The sequence below is a fragment of the Phascolarctos cinereus genome, unplaced genomic scaffold, assembly GCF_003287225.1.
Source record: "Phascolarctos cinereus isolate Bilbo 61053 unplaced genomic scaffold, phaCin_HiC Scaffold_726;HRSCAF=1367, whole genome shotgun sequence".
Classification (NCBI taxonomy): Eukaryota; Metazoa; Chordata; class Mammalia; order Diprotodontia; family Phascolarctidae; genus Phascolarctos; species Phascolarctos cinereus.
The window spans coordinates 289,951,274-289,974,700 of record NW_027556098.1 but is presented as its reverse complement, the minus strand read 5'-3'; the positions used below and the strand labels follow the sequence as shown (position 1 = coordinate 289,974,700).

Genomic DNA, 23,427 nt, shown 5'->3' with positions numbered 1-23,427 from the left:
AGAATACCATAGAGAAATCCTAGTGAGCTCACCTCATCTGGTCCAGGATTGCACAAGAAAAGCATCAGAAGTCCTCAGGCATTTAGAAAGGTATCCTTCCAAGAGGAAGTCAAAGTTAGTACTAAGTTGGGTAAATAATTCTTGTATGCTGTGGAAGCTATAAGCAGGAATGGGTTTGAAAGTGGTAAGATGTTGAAGCCAACCTGATCTCCAGTGAATATGGCTTGAAACCTCTGAGTTCCTTGAGCTAGCATGAAGTAAGTGGCATGAAGTATGCACAGACTTCCATAATGAGTTCAACAGAATTTCAGTGTGAGTCTGTCTGAGGAAAGGGCAGGGGAAACAGGTTGGAGAGCAGCCCCATTGACACAATACTGCCCAGGGAGAAAAGGTCTGACAATGAGTGTCAAAAAGAACTTCCAGCCATAGCAAGAGAGAAGGAGTGCTCAGAGACTAGGTATATCAGGATGTTGAAGATAGTGGGTAGGGAAGAACCTGGAAGGATTCCTGACACCATTTCAATTTCAACTCAAAGGACCTATGGATGTTCTACTTTGTTGTCTATAAAACCTTTTTTTCCTGAATTAAACCAGTAATTAAACCTTCTGGTCCTCAGTTTCCTCATCTTTATAATGTTCCTACCTGCTGTAAATCTGTGCATGTGAACTGAAGTCATTATTATTACCTCAAAGGAACTTTTCTCCACCTAAGTAATCCTTTGCTTTTCTGATAAAATGGAAGCTATTAACTACTCCCTGCCTGAAATTCTCTTATTCACAGTCATGAATCAATGAACAAATTCTTTTAAAAAACAAACAAACAAACAAAAAACAAGAATTTATTCAGCACTCATTATGTGTCAGGAACTGTGCTAAGCATAGAGGATACAAAGAAAAAGCAAAAAACAATACCTGTTTTCAAGAAACTTGCATTCTAAAGGGGAAGACAACATAGATAAATCAAACCATACAATGTAAAATACAGGATAGATGGAAAATAATTTTAACAGGGTTGGCATTAGTAACTGAAAAGAAGGGGAAGAGGCATTAGAATCTGGGGTGTCCTGACATAGATGACTCTAAAAAGATGCCAGCAGTTTTCAGAGACAGAAGATGAAAGGAAGACCATTCGGGCATGGGGAATAAAAGCACAGAAGCAGAATATACAGAGGACAGGAGAGAGACAGTGTGTGTCCAATGAGAGAAACAGCAATTAGGCAAGTGTAGATGGATCATAGAATGTGTAGAAGGAAGGAGAATATAAGATTTGGAAGCTAATATGGGGTCAGGTATTGAAGAATTCTAAATGCCACACAAGAACTTTATATTTGATTCCTGAGGCAACACAGAACCATTGGACTCTTCCTATATATTAGGAGGGAGACATGATCAAACCTAAGCTTTAGGAAAATCCCTTTGGCAGGTGAATGTATGAAGAGGGAAAGGCATTTAGCAGGTAGATTCATTAGAAGGCTATTGCAGTAGTCCAAGTGAAAGATGAAGAAGGCCTGAACTACAGCAATGGCTTTGTGAATGGAGAAAAGGAGTTAATAGGCGAGAGACATTATAGAGAAAGAAATTACAATTGGTAAATGCATATTTGGAGTGAGAGTGGTACCAAATATGACACCAAGGACGTGAACCTGGGCTTATTAAAAATATAATGGTGCCCATGATGTAATAGGGAAGTTCAGAAGAGGGGAGAATTTTGGGGAAAACATGAGTTCTATTTTAGATATGTTGAATTTGAAAAGCTTGTGGTATACCAAGTTCACAAGGTCCAACAGTCGGTTGTTGATGTGGGATGAGATCTTAGGAAAATAACTAGGGTTGGACAAAGAGATGATGATGGAACAATGTGAGCTGATATGATCACCACGTAAAAGAGAAAAAAGAAAAGAGGACCCAAGACAAAGCCTTGGGGGACACCCACAGTTAAGGGTAGTGATCTACATGCAAGTCAAGCAAAGGAGATGAAGAAGAAGTCAGATAGATAGAGAGAAAGTGATGAAAAATCAGAGAGAGGAGAACATCCAAAAGGACCATAAAGCCAATTGTACCAAATGCCACCAAGCTCAAAGAAAAAAAATGTAAGACTGAGCAGAAGTCATTATACTTTCATTTGGTGGTAAATGGTAACTTTGAAGAATACCTGTTCTACTACATGACCCTTTTCCTGTATTTTCATCTGCACTTTGTTTCTGTTGCAGTTTCCTCCTTCCCTGATATTACCAAATCTCACACCATTCTAATCCATTTCTCTTGACAGGACATTTCTCCTTACATAACCTGCCATTGCTTCAAATATAACATATCCAATACAAAGATCACCATCACAAACCTTATTGAACTACCTCTCCTTCCAACTTCCTTCTGCCAAATGTAACAACATTCTTTCCTTCATCTAAGCTTAATATCTTAAAGTCACATTGATCTCATATTTTGGCACCTATCAATCACTATTTGTTGTATGTGCATAAACAATATCAATCCCAATGTCCTCTAAATCTTTTTTTTTTTAACAAATTCATACCTTCTCCATTCTTGATGCCACCTACCTAGATTAGGCCTTCAATACTCCACACTTATATAAGTGCCGTAATTTCCTAATTGGTGCCTCTAAACTTGGTTTCTTCATACTCTAATACCTTTGCATAGAGTTTTGTGTAACTAAAATTTTTATAGCAACTCTTTTATTGGGAGTTAAATTAATACCCTGGTACTTAAAGACTGCTGGGTTTCACAATGGTTAGAGCAGTGGACTTGGAGTCAGAAAGACCTGAGTTCAAACCCAGCCACAGACAGTACTAGTTGTATGGCCATGGACAAGCTTTACTTAACCTCTGTCTGCCTCAGTTTCTTCCTTTGTAATAAGGAAAATAATAACACCTAACTCCCAAGGTTATGAGAATAAAATAAGGCATTTGTAAATAACTTTGTAAAACTTAAAGAGATATATAAATGTCAGTTATTGTTTTCAGTAACCCCTGCAAATTACAAATTAGAGAATATGAGTTAGAAGATATCTAATAAGTCATCTTGTCCAACCTGTACCCGAACAACAATCGTTTATACAACATTGCTGACAAGTAGTCACCTAGACTTTGGTTAAAAATATCCAACCAGTGGCAATCCACTAAGCCCCTTATTTCCACTTGGGACAGTTCTAATTGTTAGGAATTATCTTCTTTCCAGTTTCTGCCCATCGCTTTTAGTTCTATCTTCTAGGGCTAAGCAGAATAAGTTGAATGTCTTTTCTACATTAAACCTTTTTCAACACATAAAGACAGTATACTCCCCTGCCCCGCTAATACCCATTCAATGCCCACTGAACTGATAAATAAATTTAGGAGCTGGTTGGTTTTTTTTCTTTAATTATTTTCTCAGTTAAATATCCCTACTTCTTTAATTTATTCTAATATAACATGGTCTCAAGTTTCCACACCACTCTAGTTTCTCCTCTTTGTACCTTCTGTAGCTTATCAAAGTCCTTCCTAAAATGTGATATGGAGTATTCCATAAGTGGTTTGATAAGGTTGTAAATACAGCCATACTGTCATCTATGCTTCTTTGAATGTAGCCTAATACTGCATTACCTTTTCAGCATCCATATTCAAATTAAGATAATATCAAACTTTTACTTCATTAAGCTACCACTTATAAGTGCCGTCTAGGCTGTGCCTCTCCTACATTATACTTATGAATTTGATGAAAAAAAGAACCAAAACTTAAGTGTAGAATTGTACATTTATCTCCACTGAATTTACTCTTATTAAAATCATCCTTTCTGCAGTAACCCATCAAGTCTTTTTTTTTTGGGGGGGGGAGATCTTGACTCTAACTATCCATTATGTCATCTATACCTATGACTTTGTTGTTTTTGTTCAACTGCATCTATAGTTTCATCCAACTTAAGGATTAAAATAAATGTTAAATAGTATAGGGCCAAGGAAATTTTCTAGGGAAATTCCCCAAAAAACCTCTCTCTAGGAAGCACACCAGTTACCCACTAATGATCATTTTATGGGTAGGATCACTTCTAACATTCGACTTTCTTGTTCATAAGATAGTCTTAGCTTTGTTTTCTCCCACAAGTCTAGAACTCTCTTCCTCTGTAATTAGGAGCATTATCTTGCATCACTTACTCTGTATTCTAGCCAAACTGTTGCCTTGGTATCTGCCGTGTACATGTCCTATTCTGTTAGGCCTCTGTTCTTTTTCTCATATTACTCCCTCTTGTGTTGTAACCCTTGTTTGAGGAAAGTTGCAAGTATTTTCCCTTTTCATTTTTCTAAAGGTGTCAAATGAACAGTAGTGGGTTGGGGGAAGGCAGAGCAACTCAGTTCTAATCATGATACAGAATACCACAATACTGCCTCATTTTGTCCAGTTTTCCTGGGCTTTTGTGGATCAGAACTAACAGCTTCTGAACTATTGTCAAGGGCCTGAATGAAGACAGAAAACTCAAGAAGAGATACCTCAAAGGAAGAATTGGAGATAATGGAAGGTTTTGTTTTTGTTTCTGTTTTCAGATCTCCAGTGGAATGCCAGCAGCAATAAGTTTTTATACTTTGTATTCTAAGTTTTTGTTTCATTTATTGAATGTACTCTATAGTGTGAGAGCGTTTTTCCTTTGGTGACATGATATCATGAAGGAAATAAGAATCTTAATGAGAAATGGGGGCAGAAGGCAACTGTGGTATATTTTTGAAATACTATTTTTATACTTTAAAACCTAGATAGAACTATGAGGAGTCAGGACAGGCTCTGGTAGTGAATGCACAGAGATCCAGGTAGGTAATCTACAATTGTATGAGTGGAAAAATGGCTACATCTGGTAGCCTGAGCCAGGCATACCACCCGGTGGCTTACACTGAGGTTGCTTTCTGAGTACAATATAGAAAGGGCCCCTGGGAGATCACCTGGGCAAAGACACTCACTTAGTAGGCTTTTCATGCCCTAAGTAAGGAGCAGGTAGAACGAAAATATCAGCATGAATATTCTTATATAGGGACTACCCTTCCTATTCTCACTAATATCTATCTGTTGACATTCTATCCACCTTTCCATATTCAGCTCAAGTACTGCCTCCTCCATGAAGCCTTCTGTGATATTCATCTACTAAAATTAGAAGTGAGAGTTCCTTCCTTGAACCCAGGTTACAATTTTGTATTTTTTTCCTACTATTTGTTTTACTTTGTAAAATAAGTCATTGGTTATTTGTATACATTTTGTATATTTCATATTTGTTACTAAACTTGATGAAGGCAAGGGCCACATCTTATTGCTGATTGTATCTTGCCCACAGTATAGCTCTGTGTACAACAAATAATAAATGTCTCCTTTTGATGTGGTACCATGGCATGGCAGCCCTGTGTAACCCAGTTTCTAAAAGGAATTATCATAAGAAAAGCTGTGTCTCTCTTACCTCTAGAGAACAGTGTGGGCCAAAATTATCATGCATCAACTTAGACTAAATTCTTTCACGAATATGACTCTACTAATTGGTCACCCTTGTCAAGCTTTGAATTCATGCTGAAAAGCAGTCAAGAGAAATTTAACTTCCTTATTCAATCAAAGTTGGGACCTATTTAAAAGTGTTTAAATATCCTTTAGCAAATAATATCAATGAATTTGGAAATATGAGCTGCTTACTATCTAGACTGCAAAGCTCCAATTTAACACTCAGTCAAATGAGAACACATCTGTTCAAAGTTGCCAATTGTATCCTACAAGGCACTGGACTTTTAAGTTCCTGACAGTAGTGTGGTAGCTCACTCTGCTCACATAGGTTGTCTTGTACCTAAAGAACTTCATCTTGCAGGACAATTCCATACTAGTTCCTTCTATGTTTTCCCCATTTTTGCTTTGGCTTTGACTCAAACCCTGTGTGGATTAGTTCACCTTGTACATTGGCAGCTCACCATTATTGTTACCTTTCCTGTTACTTCTCAGCTTTCCCAATGCGCACACAGCTGAGTTAAGTCAACTGTCTGTCAACTACTCTTTGTACCCTGTCCAATCCTCCCCCTACCATTACTCCTATGGTCATAGGGAAAAACAAACAAATAAACAAACAATAAAAAGAAAATTCCTAATCACTCAGCTGATCAGTACTGCTCTCTTTTGCACTGGAAAACCTTTCCTGGTCAGGAAAAAGAAAACAAAAAACTGCTTAGTACATTTTGCTTTGTCACTTTATGCCATAATGAAAATTACATGCCAGCAGCAATTTAAAGAGCTCATAGCCGCTGCTCATGTTGATACTGCTTTGAACTCCAAATCAAATAGGAAAAAAAATAAAGAAACTCCTGATGGCAATTTGTGGTGCTCGGCCATGTTGACTTGATTTGTGAAAGCTGCCATGTCAAGTGGGATGATAGGGGCATGCTAGGACCTAGAATAGCCCAAGGCATGTGCAAATACCCCCAGGAAAACTTTAAAATATATCACTAACTGGAAAAACAGGGAGAATGACTTATAGACTTTTCCATTCAGCCCAGAGGTATACTAGAATAGACAGAAAATGTTACAGAAAGTCCTCTAAGACAGCTGGGGAGGTCCAATAAAGTTATAAACCAGAAGTGCTCAGAGGCTAGGAGAAAATGCCCCCACCCTAGTTTAAAAAGAAGAATTCTAGAAAAGACCAATCTGGGTCATCCCAAAGCCCTATGGTAGGAGTCCAGTGTGGGAGTAGCAGCATCCCTGGAATCAAGCAGCAAGGGAGGAGTCCCTCAGGCTGAGTCTAATGTAGGAATGAGCTTAGAAACCCTGTAACAAGAGGGAACTCTGAGATAGGAAACCAGTGTGGGAATAGCAGAAACAGCCCCTGGGCCTAGAATCAGTGGGTAAGGCTCCAGTCAAAGACTAGCATAGGAGGCTGTCCAAGAGTCCAATGACAAGTGGGAAGCTTTAGTTAAAGACCAGTACTGGAGTAATCTGTAATCTCTTGAAAGATGATCTAGTCTTGACTATCATAAACAGGCCCAGGAGGGACTATCCACTCCATTCAGAAGTAAAGAGTAAAACCTAACCCAAACACAGCCCCTTCCCCCTACCTCTCAACCTAGACAACGAGGCTGTTCAGATGAGCAATCAAAGGAAAACATGGAATATTAGTAAGAAACAACTTCTACTGAAATCTGTCCATGTAATAAACCCTGAGGAAAAGAACAACCTCCCAAGTCTAATTAGCCTGAGAGGAAAAAAATAACAAAAACAATATATCGGCCACAAGGAAACAAGAAACACAGAATAGAACAGCTAGGGAGGATAGAATATCAAAGAAAATCGATCAAAACCTGTGGTGGAAAACCTTATGCAAAAATTGAATGCATTGAAAATTAGAAAAAGCCAAATAAAAAACAACTCAATAAGATAACAAGAGATATCAAAACAAAATCATAACCATTAGAAAAGAAGAAAATATAAGAAATATAGTATAAAAATAACTGATCTAGATATTAGAGTTTGGCACATACCTGGCATAGAGTAGGAGCTTAATAAATCCTAGATGATTAACTGATAAATTTGAGGAAATTGATAAATAATTAAAAATATAAAATACATTAACAAAAGAATAAATACAATATTTATATAGCTCAATATCAGAAAAAGTAACTAAGTTCAAAGAGGGGAAAAACTTCTGGGCCAAGTGCATTCACCAATCAATTTTAACAAATATTTAAAGAACTATTAATTTCAATGTTTTATAAATTGCCTGTAATTTATAAGAAAAGGCACCCTTTCAATCTCTTTCTACAATACAACTTTTCCTGATTATATTTGTGTCTTTGAAAAAAGACAAAAAATAGAGTAATAAATCTATAGAACAATATATTCAAATAATTCAACACTGAAGCAGAAATGTTAAATATGGTAGCAAATAGGCTATAAAATCTTACTAAAATAATTTTACATTATGACTAGGTTGTATTTTATGATGATTTCAGGGTTTGTTTAACATAAGAATGACTAGAAATATAATAAAACACATGAATACACTAATATTTCATAGTTTGTTTTGATAATTTTATGAAATATTTTTAAACATAACTATTTCTGTTTGAAATGCTGCAAAGCATAGGAATGAATGGATTTTGTTTAATGTAGTACTATATGTATATGTATACATATCAAGAACAAATTTTATACGTAATGGAAAGAAAGTTAGAAACTTTGTCCAATAGGAACAGCATTAAAGTAATGATGTCTATTATCATTAGTATTATTTAACATAGTGCTATTAATAGTTACTACAGAAATAAGACTCAGTGGAATAATTATAGGCAGAGAAGGAAATAAAATGATCATTTTTTTCCAGATAATATGATTAACTTAAAAATCCTACAAAATTTAATGAAAAATATACATTCAAAAAAGAGAATATAAAAATACATCCATAAAATCATCATTGTTCCTGTATGTTACCAACATGACACATCAAGAAGATTTAGAAAGAATAATTCTATTCATAACTATAGAAGTTTTACAATATTTGGGAATATGTCTACCAAGACATATCCAAGAATTATAAGAATCAAAATATTCTTTGTAAAAATAAAAACAGACCCAAATAATTGAAGAAATATTAATTGATTATTGGAAGGGAGAGACAATGAAGTAAAAACTATAATACTACCTAAATTAATTTACTTAATCAGTACGGTCATAACAAACAAGCTACCAAAATTATCTTGTGCTGCTAGAAAAAAAACATTTAAATTTTTGTGTAGGAGCAAAAGGACAAGAATTTCAAGAGTCATAATGCAAAAAATAAATGCATCAAGAAAAGTGGCCATAATCTCAAAATAGCTATGAAGTAGTAATTATTTAAATGTTTATTAAAATTATTTGGTCCTGCATACTAAATAGAGAAATCAATCAGTGGAACATATTAGGTACACAACATATAGAAGCAAAGAAACATTGTGAAATATCATTTGATAAACGCAGACACACTCGTAACTAGAGAAAGGACTCACTATTTGACAAAAACTACTAGAGAAACTTGAACGTGGTTTGGCACAAATTGGGTATAGTAAAACTTCTCACACTGTATACCAAGATAAATTTGAAAAGGCTACATGGCTTAGATCTAAGAGTAGACTTTACAAATTTAGAAGAGCAAGGAAGAAATTACCCATTAGATCTAAATTAGAAGAAAATTTAATGAAAAGAGAAAAGAAAATAAAATGTATCATTTCATTACATAAAAATTTAAAGTTTTACAGTTAAAATTAGAAGGAAAAAAAGACAACTGGGAAAGATCTTTTTAGTTTCTCTGACAAAGGTTACCTATCCCAGATATATGAGCTTGATTCCAATTTATAAAACTAAGAGATAAATGATCAGTGCCTATAAAAAGGAATTTTTCAAAGAAAGAAACCAAAACTATCAATAAACATATAAAATACATAATCATTAAGAGAGCAATGCAAATTAAAACAACTTCTACTTCATCTCTAATTTAGATCTGCCAAGATCACAAAAGAGGGAAATTAATAATGTTGGACAGTATACAAGAAAATGGATACACTGATACACTGTTGCTGAAGTTGAGAAGTAGTCCCTCCATTCTGAAAAGCAATATGGAACTGTGATGGAAAAGTGACTAAAGCATGCCTACTCTCTGACCCAAATATATCATAACTAATCCTATTTCACAAAGTTCAAAGAAACAGAAAAATTACTTATATATAGCAAAAATATTTATAATAATTCATTTCATAGTAGCCCCAAACTGAGAACTAAAAGGGGTACCAAACCTACCGAAAAATGTTCAAACAAATTGTGGCCTATGAATGTAATGGAATATTACTGGGCCATAAGAAATGACAAAATGGATAGTTTCAGGGGCAGCTAGAAAACATTGCAGAGTCTAAGGCAGAGTACTAGGAGAACAATTTAGACAATGATGACAGTATTATAGAGAAAAACAACTTTGAAAAATGTTAGAACTCTGAATTATGTATTGATAAACCTCAAGTCCAGAGGACTAAAGATGAATCATTACACCCACATCTGGACAGAGAAGTCGTGGACTTCAAATCTGAAATGAAGCATGCATTTTTGGACATGACCAAGGTAAGAATTTGCTTTGCCATACTATGGGAGTTTGTTGAGAAAGGATTTGTTTTTTGGTTTCATTGTTTAACTGGGGATGAGGGTATCAGAGCATTAGGAAGGACAGATAAGTGAAAAAAAAATCAGAAAAATGTCATTTCTATCTCTTGGAGTTTCTGCTGGTGTCAGGACCAAAATAAGCTCCTATTTTAGTCACTTATCTATGTTAGTGGAAGGAATGAATAATTTTAGCAAAACAGCTAAATGCCTAAAAAGCAAAAATGGTCTCCAGGGAACTTCCAGGAAATGCACATAGTTTAAAACTTGCCAAGACTCTTCTAAAAACACCTTTAGGGCTTTTTTCTATTGATTGGTACTCTGAAAATTACTGAAACAATTAGGTTTCTTAGAAGGAGATTAAGCCCATTTAATATTTCTTTCCTTTCACCAGTACATCCCATGGAAATGTGGCATAGGAATGATATAATAAGAGATGCCCTTAATATATTTAACTGCAAAAAGATTATTTTGTTTTTTTTAATCCTGGTTATTTTAGTTTTCTTAATGTTTTAGCTTTGAACGCAAATTAATTTTATACCATACACTTCCTTTACAGAATGGAAAGCAGCACAGGTTTTCCTTATTTAATGCAGGGTTAGCTCTATGCTACAAATGAACAAAACAAAGAAATCAAAATAACAAGGTGGAATTTGAAATGTTACTGACAAAAAGGAATACTCAGCAATACCTAAGAATGATAGAAGGACAAATTTGAAATAATCAAGCACACATTTGTAAGGTATATAGAATTATACAGCAGCTTTTAATATCTATCTATACAAAACCGTTTATCATTAAAAATATTAAGACTCATTTATTTTATGCATATTTGAAGATATAGATATCCAAACATATGCATATCTCTATACATATGTACATATATGTATATTTCTATGCATATGTATAAATGTATTTATATCTTGTTCATCCTTCCTTCTTGAAGATGACCAACTTATATATCTGACTAGATGTTATTTCTAGATGAAGAAACTCCCTCTATTCATGTACCTTTTCAGCTACTTTATCACGATAATAGCCAGCATGTATATTGCTAAGATTTGTGAAGCATTTCATGTAAGTTTTTCATTAGATCCTCACAGCTATCCTTTTATTTATATGGTTTAGGTGCTTTATCACATTTCACAAATAAGAAAATTGAGGCTGAAAGTTTAAGTAACTGACTCAAAGTCTCAGAGCTCAGAAGTAGATGAGGTATGATTTAAACTATGGTTATTTGTTTGTTTTACTCCAAGCCCTGTTTTCTAGCCACTGTATTACTGAGCTAGCGCTTACAATCTGAGCCATGAGTTACCTAGAGCACAGATGTAGGCCATGAAGTCTCTTGACTAGGACCATACAGAGTATATGTGTCAGCTGGAATTGAAATTGCTTTTCCTGATTTGGGGCTGGTTCTTTATCCATCACACCATACTTTTTTTTCTCTCTCCCTGTCTATTCTCTGTCTCTGTCTGACTCATTTCTCTGTGTCTCTATCTGTCTCTCTCTGTCTGTCTCTATCTGTATGTATGTCTATTTCTGTCTTTATCATCTCTATTTCTATTTCTATCTCTATCATTTGCTTTTATCTCAGTCTCTACAATTAAAACTTTATACTTACCTGCAGTTACAGCTGTGCAAACAGGCTGTTAAATGCCTATAATGCCTCAAATGACTGATAGATTAGTCAAAATGTAAAAGGAACCAGAATCAGATGTGCCATTCTAGATTATACTTGACCTACCAAGACCTGTAGTCTGCCTCTAGCAATTAAAGTAAACAATTCAATTGATTCAACAAATATTTATTGAGCTGAGTGCCTCATATGGACAAGTACTTGATATACGCATATACAAGTGTCAGAAATGACAGATGTGTTTTTTAGTGGAAGGTCAATCAGACCCTGCCCAAGGAAAAAAATTATTGTAAAACAGGTAAAATTTTTCTTTAGAGCTATCAGGCTTCTTTTTTAATATGATTCATCCCATTCTACCCCTAAAGTTGTCCTTTTGCATAATACAATGAAAACAATAGCAGTGAATTTTTTACATACACAAATCAAAGTTTGTAAATGTTTTATATACATTATATCATTTTATTATCATAAGAACCAGGTGAAGTAGGTGGAGTGTCAGTTCTATGAGGACAGAGATTATCTCACTTCTGTTTTTCTATCCTCAATGCCTAGCATACTGACTGGCAAATAATAAATGCTCAATAAAGCTTAATGCTTGTTGATTTATTTAAGTACTACAGATATTATCACTGTTTTATGGTGAGAAAATTAAGGTATATAGAGGGGAGGTGACTAGCCTAGAATCATATAACATTAGTGTCTGAAGCTAGGGTCTAACCTAGGATCATAATGATCTAAAGTATAGGATTATTGTGAGTTTACACTTTAGGGTGAATAAAGTTAAGTTGCCATTTTGAAGTGGAGAGTCAGAATGGGCAGGCATACGTGAAGTGAAATCTGAATTACCAAATGGAGTGCTCACATTCATGAAATCTAATATCCATTGAAGCACTGGAGTGAATACAAGGCAAGCCAATGATTTTTTTTTCCCTCATGTGCATGCAAGATGATCCCGTTCCCCAACAGTTTTACCACTTTGGTACTTCTCTTCAACTTTACAACATGACTTCCTGTCCCAAAAACTCATCAGTGGGATATCCCTGGAATTTGCCAACATATACTCCTCTGCTCTACACCAGGTTCCTTTCATCTTTTTTCAGTTTCCTTTTGTGTATTGTCTTCCCCTATTAGTTTGTAAATTCAGGGAAGGACTGACTGTTTTTATTCTATATGTATCACTATCACTTAGTAGATTGCAGGCACCTAGAAGGCCCTTAACAATTTTTATTGACAAATGAATAATTGAAGAATAAAAGGCTGCATTTTCCATTAAAAGAGTTTCAGGCTTCTAGAATTAGATATGGAAAGAGTGACAAGAATGAATGTTTTTTTGGTCTGGCCTATTCCAACTGGCTTTGAGGCTTACATTTTACTGATTTATTCATCTATCTATTTACTTATCTATCTCAGTCTACCTATCTGTTTGCCGATGGTCATTATTTGAAAGTCTTGTTTTTTTCACTGTTGTTCTCCAGACTCTGGTTTAGGGTTTCTTTCCTCTGAAGTAAGATCATGTTTTATTACTAAGCACCATTTCTGAGGACTTAAAACAATTATTTAAACCAGTCTTGTGATTTCATTGATATAGGACACCCAATAAAGAAAGTTCCTTTGCCATTGCAGATCAGCAACTGCTTTGCAATCCAGTCTCACAAACTTGCTTGTGATGCTGAGAGATTAAGTGACTTGTCTAGGGTTACACAGCTAGTAAGTTTTAATATTAGGGTTTAAATTGCAGATATCCCCTAATTTGAAGTTAGTATTCCAGTCCCATCAGGGCTCAGCCAACATATGCCCTCAGTGAAGACAAATATAAATTCCCATACTAAAATAGATCATCCCACACTCAGCAGATTAGACCATGTGGACGATGTTAATCTTTTAAATGATGAAACTAAAGACTCCAGAAAGAAAACCTGTAAAAAAAATCCATATAATCAACCAATTTACCAAAAAATCTAGACTTCTTACACCTTATTCTCCTCCACTTACTCTGTGATCCAGCAACACTGGCCCCTTTGATGTTCCTTGAACAAGATATTTCATCTTCTAATTCTGACTTTCCATTGGCTATGCCTCATGACTAGAATGCTTTAGCTGCTCATCTCAGCCTCCTGGCTTCCCTCAAGGCTCAGCTGGCATGCAACATTCTGTAGGAAGCTTTCCCCAGTTCTTCTGAATCTTAGTGCCTTCCCTCTGAAACTATCCCTTCATTTATCCTGTAAATATCTTGTTTGTACATAGTTGTTGGCATGTTTTGTCCCCCACTAGACTGTGAGCTCATTGAGATTAGAGATTATTTTATTTTTCTTTGTATTTAGCACAGTGCCTGGCAGATAGTAGATGTTTAATAAATGCTACTTGAAAGACAGACTGATTAGTATTACTACACATTACAATACAAATATAAAAATTAGACTGTAGCCCCTTGACTTCAAGGATCTTACATTCTGCAAGAGGATGTTTACAAATGGCAACATATAGATAAAATAAATATACAGCGACAGCAAAGAGTAATCACTAACAACTGGGTGAATGAGGAAAGGGCTGTTGAAGGAGATGACGTGAGCTAAGTCTTGAAGGAAGTTAAAGAAAAATTAAGACTAATTGAAACACAGAAAAAGACAACCTTACATGATGGGGCTTCAGGAAATTTTATGTTTTGTACATCAGAAGATACATTGTTCTATAGAATTCAAAATCTACTTCTTTACAGCCTTTAATTTTCTAATGAGAATTTGCCAAGTTCAGACTTAGTTAATTTCATGGGCTAAGTTGCATTAAGATAATCTATTATACTCATTAGTATCCCTTATGCCTAAGTATCATTGTACAACTTGTATCTAGTATCTTGATTAATTGAGTCTAGTGTCTTCCCATTAGAAGTCATGCATTGTTGCTGATCATTGCAATTAAAACTAAATGCTATGCTCACTCCTTATGAATACAAAGGTACCCCAGTGGCCATTTCACCACATTATACAGGGGTATCACTGCTGGGGGCTATTCAGTATGCAACCCTGTTTAGCTTAATTTCCATCATCTTTATTCATCAGAAGCCAACAGATTCTCTCTTATCTATGAGGTTTATTTTACTCTCCCACTGTAGTTGACTGTGGATATATAGCAATAAGGGGGTATCATCTTTCCTGGGTATCATCCCAAATAAAAGCCTTGTGTTACCCTACTCAGAGATATGTTTTAATCATTGGTTGACATTCCTAGTAATCTATCTAACTCAGTTTGTTTCTATGGCTCTTTCTTGCTACCTACCCAAAGATGAAATTTAGCAGGTGACACAATAATTCTTACTCTCTTGGATTAACAGAAATGAGATGTCTCACTACTGGACCTGTCCCAAATGGGTTGACCCAAACACATGAAACCTCATACACAAAACAATTTGAGGGAGATAGCTTATATATATCACAAAAGGGCAATCTCCAGGAAGATAGAATCTTTGGAATTACCTCAGTTATAAAATCATAGAGCTCTTGCTCTACAGTTATCTCCTCTCAGATAGCTAGCATGGATCATGCAATCAGATCCTGCCATCAAATGACATATTTATAATTGTAGATATAAACTCAGGCTAACTGTCACTTGTGAGATTAAGAAATGATGAGAACAGGTTCTAGCCTTTTATAAACATGTTATTCCTTCTCCCTGGAATGTGTAGTGCATCTACTGAATTTAGCCTAGTAAATCCACTGAATTTAATTTTATGAGTGCAAATTTACACACATACACACATCTATCCCTTGCTATATTGACATGTGTTCCATGAAATTTTATGATAACATATAATTTTAATAGTAGAGACATTCCCGCATTATTAATCATGTTCTGTAATTAGTTGCTTGTTTTGTATGCAATTCAAATTACTAGGGTACCATGTTGGGAACCACAATATTATTCAAGCGGACTGTATTTGTTGAAAGATAATAGTTTATGCTAACACTGAACAAGTTGAAAAATAAATAAGCACCATGATATACAGGATTTTTAAAAAGTTTTTTTAATGAAGAAATATTAACTTTCTTAAAAATGATTTTCAGAAAATATTATTGGAGCTAATTTTCCTTTTTTCAATATCTATTCTCATTTCATGGAATCTCTGAACTAAAGGTGCTTAATCAATAATTTATTCTTTGTGAGTTTCATTTCTGCCCTATGTTTTTACATAACAGTCATTTATGAATATACCCTTCCCCTACCCAATGAATTTTCCCTTATGACAAAGAAGAAAAATAAAAGTTAAACAAAACCAATTGACCTTCTTACTACTTCTGATAGTGTATACAACATATACCATCCATAGTCTCCTATCTTTCCAAGGAGGGAAGTATATTATTCATTTCTTCTCTTGGGTCAGGTCAGTCTTGTTCATTATGATTACATGGTAATGAGTTTCACTCTATTATTCAGTTTGTTTAAATTATCGAAGACACCATGTATATTGTTTTCTTGATCCCATTTTTTTTTCACTCTGTGTTGGTTCATCAAAAACTTCCCATATTTTTTCTAGAGTAAATGGTGAAATGATGTTCTATCACACACACATAAGACACTTTGTTTAGCCATTCCATAATTAATAGGCAACATCTTTGATTCCATTTCTTTGTTACCTCCAAAGATGCTACTATGATTATTTTGCTACATACGAAGCCTTCATTTTTACCCTTAACTTCCTTGAGGTATATGTCTAATAGAACAATTTCTCCATCAAAGGACATGGATATTTTATATATTTTTTATAAAGAATTCCAAATTCTTTACCAGAATGATTAGATTTACAACTCTATTAATAGGGTATTGGTATATCTGCCCTCCCAGCACTCCTCCAACATTGACTACTTTATCTTCTGTCATCTTTACCAAAATGCTTGGTGTAAGATAAAATTCATTGTTATAATTTAGATTTCATATGGAGAAATAATTGATATTATTGTTAATTGTAATTCCCTTTGGAAATATTTCTCATAATCTCTGACCACTTACCATTTGACTTTTAATCATATATATTTGTGTTAAATTCTTTATCTTGGGTATCAGACTTTTATAAGATATATGATGCAATTTAAAAAAGTAAGAGCTTCCATTCTTATTCTTCTTGTATAGATTTTGTTCATGCAAAATCTTTTATTTTTATTTTTATTTAATAGAAATTAGGACATATTTTCTCTTTTCTGATCCACTGTGTCAATTTTTTTTGATTAAGCATTTTTCTCCTACACAAGTGTGAGAGGGACCTCAATTTTCCTCTGACTTTTTTTTACATAACCTTCTATAATTAGATTATATATTCATTCAGAAATTACTGTGTTGTATGACAGAAGATGGTAAGTTACACTCCTTTATTGATAAACATCTTTTTAGTTTTCTCAGAATTGTTACAATGTTCCCAAGAATTTTATTTTCTTACTTTGAACAAATACTTGCTTGCTGAATTCAGCTCCTTCTTATGTAGTTAATGTTATCATTTTTTTAACTAGCACCAAATATTGATTTATAATATAATTTTATGTTTGGAAGCTTAATTGTCCTTTCAATCCTACTTTCCCCCCTTTTATTTCCCTTGATCATTTACAGCTTTTTCATCTCCAGATAAAGTTGTTCTTCATTTTATTTAACATTCTGAAGTACCCAACCTCTTGGTAGCTTGATTGGCATATCACTCAATTTGTAAATGAATTTTTATCATATAAGTGTGGCATACGATGAGCAACGAAGATTTCTCCAAATATTTGTCTTCTTTTAGTGCTATACTATTATGAAGTTGCATTTATGAAATATTGAATGTCTTGGCAATTTGTGTCCCAGTTATTTATGCATTTTGAATTTTGTTTGAATGAGATTTCTCTCACTTCTTCCTGATTTATGTTATTGCTACATAGAAATGTTGACAGTCTATTTCTTTTGTATTTTACTATGTTACTGAAGATATTGTCCTAATTAGTTCAATTACTGGTTCTCTGAGGTTTTCTAATGAAATTGTGTCATCTGCAAATAGAATTATTTTGTCTCCTCTGCCAATATTTCTGCCTTGTATTTCTTTCTCTTTCATTAATACTGCCAATAACTTTTCTAGAAAGATGTCAAATAATAGGGGACAGGAGGACCATCACTTTAATCTTCTGTTTATTGAGATAGCTTCTAATTTATCAATTGTGAATAATACTGACTTTGAAAAATATGTTTTATCATGCTAAAATGGCCCTTCTTTGCCTCTTCTTGATAGAGTTTTCCTTATAACTGAGTACTATTTTATCAAAGTATTTTATGTATCTACTAATATAATCATATAGCATTGTACTTTTTCATTTTAATATAATTAATTGTTTTCAGAATGTTGAACTATCTTGAGAAACCTGGTAAAAATTCAACTTGATCAATGAATAATTATTGTGCATAATGGCTACACTAATATTGGTGCTAAAATTTTATTTAATTTTTGAATCAATATTCTTTAATAATAATGTTCTAAAATTATTTTTTTTTCTATTTTATTTGTCCATGTATAGATATTAGGATCATATTTACTGTTGTCTCTCCCTTCAGATTGGAGGACTAGAGGGAAGAGCAACAAATGAATCCAATACTTTCCTTTATAGAGGTTTAGGCTTTCCAGGTATCTCTCCATTTTCTATCAGCTGCATGGATTCATCTCCTCTGAGCTTCATGCACTCCACCACTTATGTTCCCATTTGTCTCCCCTCCTCTCTTTTAAGCTTCCTTCTGTGTATTCCCCTCATTAGATTGTAAGCAACTTGAGGGCAAGGACTATTTTCTTTTTTCTTATTTATGTCTCCAGTTCTCAGAACAGAGTCTGGCACACAGAAGTTGCTAAATAAATGTTCATGGTATTGCAATGTATTGCATATTTATTTCATAAAATAAGTTTTATAGGGTGCTTTCTTTGTCAGTCATTGAGAATAATTTGTAGAATATCGGCATTAATTACTCTTTAAATGTTTGATGAAATTCAGCTATAAATCTTTGTGGAATAATAATTTTATTAGTTTTATTTTTGTTCCTTTGTTAGTTCTTTTCTTACGATTTTAACATTAGATTGTTTAAGATATCAATTTTATGCGTTCTTTATTTGGATTTTATCTTTTGGAGGTAATAGGCATTTAATTTAAATTCACAGTTTTGTTAGTATATAATTTTAATTATCTTTACAACTGTAAAAACAAGATATATATGGGATAAAATGGAGGTAATCTTAGAGGGATTTCACAAGCCTTGAAGGGGATTGAGAAAATCTTTTGGGATTTTAGCTGATGTTTGAAGGAAACCAGAACCAGGGTTGCCAGGAGGTAAAAATTAAGAGGGAGAGAATTCCAGGCATTGGGACAATCAGTAAAAATTCCTGAATTGAGATGTAACATCTTGTGGAAGGGCAGCTAGGTGGCATAGTAGATAGTGTGCCACACCTGGAGTCAGGAAGACTCATCTTCCTGACCTCAAAACTGGCCTCAGGCACTTAATAACTATGTGATCCTGGGCAAGTTCAGTTAACCTTGTTTGCCTCAGTTCCTCCTCTGCAAAATGAGCTGGAAAGGAAATGACAAACCACTCTATTACCTTTGCTAAAACAACCACAAATGGGGTCACAAAGAGTCAAAAATGACTGAAAAAAAGATTGAACAGCAATAATGGCTTGTGGGAGGCAAAGTAAGTGGCCCAGTGTCACTGATCACAGAGCATGTGGAGGGGAATTAAAGTTTAAGAAAACTGGAGAGGTAGGAGGGGTCAGGTTTTGGAGGCCTTTGTAAGCCAAATGGAGGATTTTATATTTGATTCTAGAAGTTGCCACTGAAGCTTATTAAAAAGAGGGTCAGAAAAGTAGAGGGATGGGGCAGGGTGGTAGATTTAATATGATCAGATTTATTCTATAAAAGATCATTTTGGTAGCTGAGTAACTGGAGTAGGGGAAAATTCAGTCAGGGAGATCAACCAATAATTCAACGAACATTTATTTACTATGTACCAGGAACTTTGCTAAGAGCTGGGAATAGAAATACAAACAAAAAGAAAGACAGTTCCTGCAATCAGAGAGCTTGCATTTAAATAGAGGAAGATAACTTATTAAATAAAGCTGGAGACGGGAGGGAGAGTCAATAGGGAAAAAAAAGTCTGTAGAAGGAGAAGCAGACACTGGGAGAGAATGAAGGCATGAACATAGGTGGCCTGAGTATTTCCTTACAATGGAGATTCCAAGTGAAAGCTCAGAGGATGAGGCCACAGGGGTGGAGTAATTTTCTTTGGTTAGAAGGTCTCAAGATGAAGCCTCAGGGTAAGAAGGCTACTTCAGCCCAATAAGGAAATAAAATCCAGAGTCAGAAATAGGACCCAGAGAAGAATGAAGGAGTGAAGGAGAAATGAGAAAACCAGAAGGCTATTACAACAGTCCAGGTCTGAGTTGATGTGAGCCTACACTGGAGTGGTGGCAACAGAGAGGTAAGATGTGAACCCAGGTACTACGACTCCTCAGTCAATGTTCTTTCTACTTTGCAATGCTATTTCTACACTTGTAGATTCGGCTCTAATTATTATGTATTTGGCACATATTTCAATTTTTAAAAGTCTTTTAGGTTGGAGCAGAATTTGTGAAACAACTTCACCATTAAATGTAATTGTCAAAATCGCATCAAACTTAGTAGGCAGGTTATTGATTTCTTTGCTTTTCAGGAGAATTACTTGAAGAGAAGAGCTTTCACTAATTTCTATTTAGCAGATCATTTCTATTTAAATCAGCATTCAAATTAATTTTCAAGGTCATTATTCATGAAGGAGTAGTCCAGTTAAGAAAATTAATGCTTTAACAAACTTCTTCTTAATGTGTTGTTAAAATTGTAGATACTCATGAGAGATCTTGTTCTGCCTGTCTGCCTGCTGTCTTAATTATTATTTGTATTCTTACAAGACAAAAGATAAGGCAGTTAAGTAATTGTAAATTATGTTTAACATTGTTGGCTTTTTCTTCCAGTCTCTCAACAACTTCCTCCTCTGTATTGTATGAAATTCTGCATTTTTCCTCACATTTATATGAAGTATCCCTAAATCGTTTTTCACTTGAATAACTTTAACTTGAAAAAATTTCCAATTTTTAGCTGAATAATATTTGTTGTGCTGGAAGGAACATTGGAATTAGAATAAGACCTGAATTTAATTCCCATCACTTCTACTTATTGCCTATATGCCTTCCTCCAAGTCATTTAATGTTTCTGGTCCTCAGTTTCTTCATATATACAAAATACAGATCTTTTTGAAGAGTGGAACAAGCATTAGGTTTGGAGTCAAAAGACTGGGTTCAATCTTGGCTCTGGCAAGTACTGTGTAGTACTGGGCTAGATGCTTAACTGGACTGACATTTTAACATCTATAAAATGACTTCTAAGTTCCTTTTTATTTTTTATTTTACTTTTTATGTTAATTAATTTTTTTTTTGGTTTCAACATTCATTTCCACAAGGTTTTGAGCTCCAAATTTTCTCCCCATCTTGCCCTTCTTCCCAACCCAAGACTGCATGCATTCTGAATATCCCTTCCCCTAATCTACCCACCCTTCTATCACCTCTCCCCTTCTCTTATCCCCTTCCTCTTCTATTCCTTAGGGCAGGATAGATTTCTATACCCCATTGCCTGTATATCTTATTTCCCAGTTGCATGTAAAAACAATTTTAACATTTGTTTTTAAAGCTTTGGGTTCCAAATTCTCTCCCTTCCTCCCTTCCTATCCAGCCTCATTGAGATGGCAAGCAACTCGATACAGGTTAAACATGTGTAGTCATGCAAAACACTTCCATTGTAAAAGATTAACTATATTTCCCTTCATCCTATCCCCCCCATTTATTCTATTCTCTCTTTTGATCCTTTCCCTCCTCAGAAGTGTTTGCTTCTGATTACTCCCTCCCCCAATCTGCCGTCCCTTTTATTATCTCCCTACTCACTTATCCGCTTCACCCCATTTTCCTGTAAAACAAGATAGATTTCCTTCCCAATTGAGTGTGTATGTTATTCCCTCCTTAAGCCAAATGAAATGAGAATAAGATTAACTCATTCTGTCTCACCTTCCCCTACTTCCCCTCCCCTGTAAAAGCTTTTTCTTGTGAGATAATTTTCCCCAGTCTACATCTCCCTTTCTCCTTCTCCCAGTTTAATTCTCTCTCACCCCTTAATTTTATATTTAGATATTGCTCCTTCATCTTCAACTCACCCTGTGCCATCTATCTATCTATCTATCTATCTATCTATCTATCTATCTATCTATCTATCTATCCTCATATTTTTCCCTCCAAGTACCCTAATACTGACAAAATTCTCATGAGTTACAAATATTGTTCCATGTCAGAATGTAAACAGTTCAACTTTAACAAGTCCTTTAAGATTTCTTTTTCCTCTTTACCTTTTCTCATGCTTCTCTTGTATTTGAAAGTCAAATTTTCTATTTGGCTCTGGTCTTTTAATCAGAACTGATTTAAAGTCCTCTATTTCACTGAACGTCCATTTTTCCCCTGAAGGATTACACTCAGTTTTGTTGGGCAGGTGATTCTTGGTTTTATTTTGCCCTCTGCAATATCATATTCCAAACCCCCTGGTCCCTTAATGCAGAAGCTGCTGAATCTTCTATTATCCTGATTGTGTTTCCACAATACTTGAATTGTTTCTTTCTGGCAGCTTGAAATGTTTTCTCCTTGACCTGGGAACTCTGGAATTTGGCTACAATATTCCTAGGAGTTTTCCTTTGGGGATCTCTTTCAGGAGGAGATTGGTGGATTCTTTCAATTTCTATTTTGCTGTCTGGTTCTAGAACATCAGGGCAGTTTTAACTTGATAATTTCTTGAAAGATAATATCCAATCTATTTTTTTCATCATGTCTTTTAGGTAGTCCAATAATTTTTAAATTCTCCTGGATCTATTTTCTGGGTCAGTTGTTTTTCCAATGAAATATTTTTCATTGTTTTCTATTTTTTTTCATTCTTTTGGTTTTGTTTTACAATTTCTTGATTTCTCATAAGGTCATTACCTTCCATTTGCTCCATTCCAATTTTTAAGGAAGTATTTTCTTCAGTAAGCTTTTGGACTTCCTATTCCATTTGGCCAATTCTGCTTTTTAAGGCATTCTTCTGCTCATTGTATTTTTGACCTCTTTTGCCATTTGAGTTAGACTATTTTTTAAGGTGTTATTTTCTTCAGTATTTTTGGTGTCTCCTTTAGCAATGTGTTGACTTGTTTTTCATGATTTTCTTGCATCATTCTCATTTTTCTTCCCAATTTTTCCTGTACTCTTCTTACTTGCTTTTCAAAATCCTTCATGAGTACTTCCATGGCCTGAGACCAATTCATATTTTTCTTGGAGGCTTTGGATGTAGGAGCTTTGACTTTGTTGGCTTCTTCTGCTTGTACATTTTGATCTTCTTTGTCATCAAAGTAAGATTCTGTGGTCTTATTTTTTTTGAGCTGATTGCCCATGATCCCAGACAATTACTTGAGTTTTAAACTCTTTGTTAAGGTAGGGGTCTGCTTCCAGTGTGGAAAATATGCTGTCACAAGCTTCAGGGGTTTTGTACAGTTTTTTTTAGAGATATTTCCAGGGATGTGTAAATTGGTGATATGATCAAAGGTGAGATGTTTACTCCTTTGCTGGGTTGTGCTATGGTT

At 34.7% G+C, this 23,427-nt stretch overlaps 1 protein-coding gene and 1 long non-coding RNA gene across 4 annotated transcripts in view; one reads left to right on the top strand and one right to left on the bottom strand.

Annotated features, from left to right (window-relative positions):
- Positions 1–23,427, bottom strand: part of CNTN5 (contactin 5) — a 1,537,434-nt gene that overhangs the window by 925,990 nt on the left and 588,017 nt on the right. The window lies entirely within an intron of this gene.
- The window catches only part of LOC110214972 (uncharacterized), a 40,124-nt gene continuing 36,559 nt past the window's right edge, over positions 19,863–23,427 (top strand). Inside the window, exon 1 of the long non-coding RNA XR_002326404.2 lies at positions 19,863–20,223. This is a non-coding gene — a long non-coding RNA (uncharacterized LOC110214972). The remainder of the gene's footprint in view (positions 20,224–23,427) is intronic.